Source organism: Chenopodium album, chromosome 18, assembly GCF_948465745.1.
Source record: "Chenopodium album chromosome 18, dcCheAlbu1.1, whole genome shotgun sequence".
In the NCBI taxonomy this organism is placed as follows: domain Eukaryota; kingdom Viridiplantae; phylum Streptophyta; class Magnoliopsida; order Caryophyllales; family Amaranthaceae; genus Chenopodium; species Chenopodium album.
Genome location: NC_137851.1, coordinates 15541512 through 15547512, shown reverse-complemented (window position 1 = coordinate 15547512; position 6001 = coordinate 15541512). Strand labels below are relative to the sequence as shown.

Below are 6001 nucleotides of genomic sequence, written 5' to 3'. Positions count from 1 at the left end.
GTATGAAACGAGTCAATTTGAGCAAAATTGCGTTTCTAGCAATTAAAGCCATCCCCGTACAGATTTCTCCTAGCTCCAACCACTTCGCCCCCTCCTCTACTACTGCCGTTTCCGCCTCTTCAATTTTTCTTTTCTACGAACCCCTTTTTGCCGCTGCCTGTCTTGGATGCTCGTCTGCGGGTCATTTTGAGGTGACCGCCGATTGAGGTGGTTCTACCTCCATTGGCAAATTTTAGGTTGATTTGGGGTGTTGGATCGGTGATATTTCCATGGGTGAAATTTGGGTATTGGAAAAGGCATCAATATTTGTGAATAAGGTTGGAGTAGGTGAGATATTAATTTGGTTTTGTTCCATTGGAATAAGTGTCGGTGGGGGGGGGGGGGGGGGTTTAATTATTTTGGCAGTAAAAGATTTTAGGAGTTTAGAAGCTTAACTTTTGCTTTCCTCTCAATACTACTTTAATTTATTAATTGAAAGGTCAATGGGTATTTATCAACAACATAATAGAATGATAGAATTTTGAAGATCAGATTAAAAGTTGTTAGCTAATTTTGAGAATAAGAGATAAATTCTCCGAAAGGATAATTTTTTTTTTTAAAAAAATATATCAATTAACTTATTAGAGTTAATTTATATCTATTGATAAAGATCGGAAAAAAAATCCTTTTGACAATTCTTGGAGGAACACGGAACAAAGAAACATAGCTTGTATATGAATCCAAATAATGTACTTCATGCCAATAATATATGCACGTATATTTCATGCTCAAACAAAATATAGCCAATTAAATTTTTATTATGGACATATGTTTAACACATAAAATATTTGTGCACGAAACATAGTACTATACAAGCATATATGACTTATTACCTTAGGAGTCAAATTTTGAGCGTTCAACTGAGTTGTATCATTCCGAGCTCCATTCGCAATTTTTCGTGCTTTTCCCTACTCAAAGGCTTAGTCATAATATCAGCAATTTGATTTTCGGTTTCACAAAAATCCAATTTAATCATGCCTTTTTCAACATTGTCTTTTAAAAAGTGGTGTCTAATATGAATATGCTTAACTCTAGAGTGATGAACTGGATCCTTTGAAATACAAATGGCACTTGTATTATCACAATAAATAGGAATGCAATTATACTTCATACCATAGTCTCTCAATTGTTGTTTGATCCAAAGTACTTGAGAACAACATGTAGCAGCAGCTACATATTCTGCTTCGGCAGTAGACAAAGCTACTATATTTTGTTTCTTAGAGCCCCAAGAAACTAGACATGGTCCAAGAAACTGGACCATTCCTAAAGTACTTTTTCTGTTCACCAAATCCCCTGCATAGTCAGCATCTGCAAAACCTTTTAAATCGAATGTATCACTTCTAGGATAAAATAATCCTAGATTGTCAGTTCCCTTAAGGTATCTTAGGATTCTTTTGACTGCAGTAAGGTGAGATTCTTTTGGATTTGATTGAAATCTAACACATAATCCAACACTAAAAGAAATATCAGGTCAGCTTGCAGTTAAATATAAAAGAGATCCTATCATACCTCTATATCTAGTTTGATCCAAACTAGTTCCTTGTGAATCTTCATCCAGTCTAGTACCTGTTCCCATAGGAGTGTGTTTCGTTTTTACCTGATCAAGATTATACTTCTTCAGTAATTCCTTGATGTATTTCTGTTGGTGAATCATGATTCCTTTCTCACTTCGTTTTATTTGCAATCCGAGAAAGAAGTTCAGTTCCCCCATCATGCTCATCTCGAACTCTCCACTCATGAGATTAGCGAAGTACTTGCATAGACTTTCGTTAGTTGCTCCAAAAATTATATCATCCACATATATTTGAACAACTAATAAGTCAGTTCCGTTAGATTTTAAAAATAAAGTTTTGTTAATTTTTCCTCGTTGAAAATCGTTTTTAAGAAGGAACTTAGAGAGCCTTTCATACCAGGCTCTTGGAGCTTGTTTTAGCCCATACAGAGCCTTATCAAGCTTGAAAACATGATTTGGAAATAGGGGGTTTTCAAAACCGGGAGGTTGCTCTACATAAACTTCCTCCTCTAAGAAACCATTTAAAAAAGCACATTTAACATCCATTTGATAAAGTTTGAAACCCATAAAAGAGGCAAAGGCAATTAAAATTCGTATTGCTTCTATACCTTGCAACTGGAGCGAAAGTTTCCTCGTAATTGATTCCTTCTTGTTGATTGTACCCCTTGACAACTAGCCTAGCCTTGTTTCTTACATTTGTTCCATATTCATCCAGCTTGTTCCTAAATACCCACTTGAGTCCGATTACTTTCTTGTTTGGCTTCGGCTCAAGGTGCCATACCTTGTTTCTTTCGAATTCATTAAGTTCATCTTGCATGGCAATAATCCAATCAGCATCTTTCAGAGCCTCTTCATGATTCCTTGGCTCAATTATTGATAGGAAGGCTTGGAAGGCATAGAAGTTCCTCATTTGCGATCTTGTCTGAGTACCTCTGCCAATATCACTTATTATGAGATTTGTGGGATGAGACCCTTGATATTTGAATGGCTTCGGTTGAAATTCTCTTGCTGGAACTCCTATCTGAGGATTTGCTATTTCAGTAGCTTCAGTAGCTTTAGTAGCTTCAGTTGCTTCTATAGTTTCTTCATTTCCACCAGCTAGTTCCTCATTAACCTCCTCGTTCTCATTGTCAGGTACAATAACTTCTCTTTGCTCCTGTATAAATTTTGTTGCAGTTTCTTTGCCTTGTCTCAGTTCCTCTTCATCCGGATCTTGGTTCCTTATGAGACCTATTTCAAAATCATTATCTTCACTATTCTGCACATTCATAAACATGTTAGATTCATCAAATATCACATGAATGCTTTCTTCGAAACACATATTATTTTTATTGTAAACTCTGTAAGCCTTGCTATTTGATGCATAGCTAAGGAACACAGCTTCATCACTCATTTCATCAAATTTACCAATGTTCCTTTTTCCATTATTATGGACAAAGCACCTGCATCCAAAAGTGAGAAAGTGAGAAATATTGGGTTTTCTGCCCTTAAATAGTTCATAAGGAGTTTTATTGACGATTGGTCTCATCATAACTCTATTGATAATATAACATGCAGTATTGATAGCTTCAGCCCAGAAGTTCCTTGGAAGACCACTTGCAATCAGCATAGTTCTTGCCATATCTTCTAGGGTCATGTTCTTCCTTTCAACAACGCCGTTTTGTTGAGGAGTTCTTGGGGTTGAAAAGTTATGATCCATGCCATTTTCCTTGCAGAAGTCATCAAATCTTGTATTTTCAAACTCAGTTCCATGATCCGATCGAATGTGGATAATTTGGTTTCCACTTGTGTTCTGTACTCTCTTGGCAAAGGACACAAATTCATAAAAGGTTTCATCCTTGCTAGACTAAATCTAGAAAAATCATCAATAATAATTAGAACACATTTCTTTCCACTTCTACTTTGAACACGCATGGGACCACACAAATCCATGTGAATAAGTTCCAATGGCTTTGTGGTGCTGACCATGTTTTTGCTATTAAAAGAAGACCTGACTTGCTTGCCTCTTACACATGCATCACAGATATGTTGTATGAGGAACTTGACTAGGGGAAGCCTTATAACCAAGTTCCTTGCTCTAAGTTTATCCATGAGTGAGAAGCTAGCATGTCCAAAACGTCTATGCCATAATAAAGGATCATCATTAATGGCACTCAGGCATGTAAGGTTGTTCCTTGGGACAGAATTGAGATCCACAATATATGTGTTCCCTTTTCTAGTTCCTTTAAGAACAACCCTTCCTACTTTGTCATTAACGATGTTGCATGAATCAGAAGTAAAACTTACAGAGTTTCCTTTATCACCAAATTGTGATATGCTCGGCAAATTGTGCATCAAACCCTCGACTAAAAGTACATTTTCAATTGAATGGGAACTTGACCTTCCTACTTTTCCTTTTGCCATAACTTTTCCTTTCTTGTTGTCTCCAAAGGTCACAGTTCCTCCAGAATAGGCCTCAAGTGAGAGGAATTTTGATTTTTCTCCTGTCATATGCTTTGAACAACCGTTGTCGAGGTACCACGTGTTGTTCCCCCTCACTAGGACCTGCAAAAGAACTTATTGATTAGTTTTAGGAACCCAGGTTTCCTTGGGTTCCTTGGACGTTGAAGTAATGTCAGATTTTCTGACCCAAACTTGCTTAACATTCTTACTAACAGATTGTTCCTTCTTATAACAAGTATCCACTAAGTGACCTGTTTTTCCACAGAAGGAACATACTTTGTAACTAGGCAAATCAACATACTTCATTTGTTTACCTTTATTTTTGTTGTTAGAAAAACCTAAACCTACAGTTCTTTTGCCTTGAGCATTCTCAATCCACTTAGGTATGCCAAGCTGATTTGTATCTCTCTCCTTACGAATGCTTAGTTCCTTCTCCAACTTAGCCTTTTCAAATCTCAGTTCCTCAAGATCTCTCTTGAGTTTTTCAAAATCTTTATTAAATTTTGGCGTTAGATTGGAAGAGGAACTAGTATATTTGAGATTTTCATTAATCAGCTTGAATTCTGTTAATTCAACATTCAACATAATATTTTCATATTTTAATCTTTCAATAATGTCTTTTAACAGACGATTCTTGTCAAAGAGATCGAAAAATCTACCTTAAACATCAGTACGTTGATTTTCAATCCATGTACTGTGTTCCTTGCAAATTTTTAGAGCCCTTTCACATTCACCTAAGCGATTACATGCATATTTCCATTCATTCTCAGTTTCTAAGCATATATCTATAAGAGCAACTTTAGAGAGAGACTTTAAATAGGTGGGATTAAGGAATACCTCTATTGCAAGCTTATCATTTTTGGCTTTGTCATCTGTTTTTGCCATCAAACACAAGTTTGCAATTTCATCTTCTGGTTGTTCCTCTTCATCTTCACTCTCAGAATCTCCCCAAGCAGCTATCATGGCTTTCCTGATATCGGTTTTAGAGAATGGAGTCTTGTTGCCCTTGCTTTGTTCCTTGGCCTTCCCTTTACCTTTCTCAATATCCCAAAGTGGACACTCTCGAATAAAGTGATCTTGAGATCCATATTTGTGAAATCCAGAGTCAGCTTTTGAAGTAGAGGTCTTTTTTGTGAAGTTCCTTGTTCGATTGTTTCGGTTGAACATCTTCTTAAACCTTCTCACCAATATGGAAACTTCTTCTTCATCTACCTCTGAATCCTCTTGTTCTCCATCTTTGAGAGCCAAACCTTTTCCTCTGTTCCCTTCACTATTGCTAGTTCCCAAGTGTAACTCATGAGTCATGAGGGAACCAGCAAGTTGCTCAATGTTGAACTTTGTGAAGTCTTTAGTTTCCTATAATGCCGTCACCTTGGCTCTCCATCTCTCATCTTGAGGAAGGCTTCTCATAACTTTCCTAACCTGCTCATCAATAGGGATCTTCTTTCCAAGAGAAACTAACTCGTTAATAATGTTAGTAAATCTAGTTAACATTTCCTGGATAGTTTCTCTTGACTGCATCTCAAAGCGTTCATATTTAGACATAAGCAAATCGATTTTAGAACGCTTAACTTCATTAGTTCCTTCATGAGTAATTTGAACCAAATCCCAAATTTCTTTAGCATTCTTGCAACCCATAACACGATTGTGTTCATGGGGTCTAAGACCACAGTGAAGCAGTTTAATAGCAAGTGCATTAATTTCCATTTTTATCAAAGTCCTTCTTATCAAATTCAGATATGGGTTTAGGAACTACCTCATTTTCAGCATTAGTTTTGGTGACTTCGAAATAACCAACCTCAATAACCCTCTAGACCCAGTAGTTCTCATCTTTGATAAAAATTTCCATCCTATTCTTCCAATAGGTGTAGAATTTTCCATTGAACATTGGTGGTCGTCGTGTTGAGTAACCTTCTTCCAACTTCTCGTGATTGTTCATATTAGTTCCAGGAACTTAACTCGTCAGGGTTTCTTAATTTCTTTGAGGAACTTGCTCTGATAACAACT

General features: G+C 36.6%; 1 pseudogene; it reads right to left on the bottom strand.

The window, feature by feature from the left end:
* Positions 1-895: 895 nt before the first annotated feature.
* LOC145591906 (uncharacterized) lies at positions 896-5299 on the bottom strand (annotated as a pseudogene).
* Positions 5300-6001: the final 702 nt, after the last annotated feature.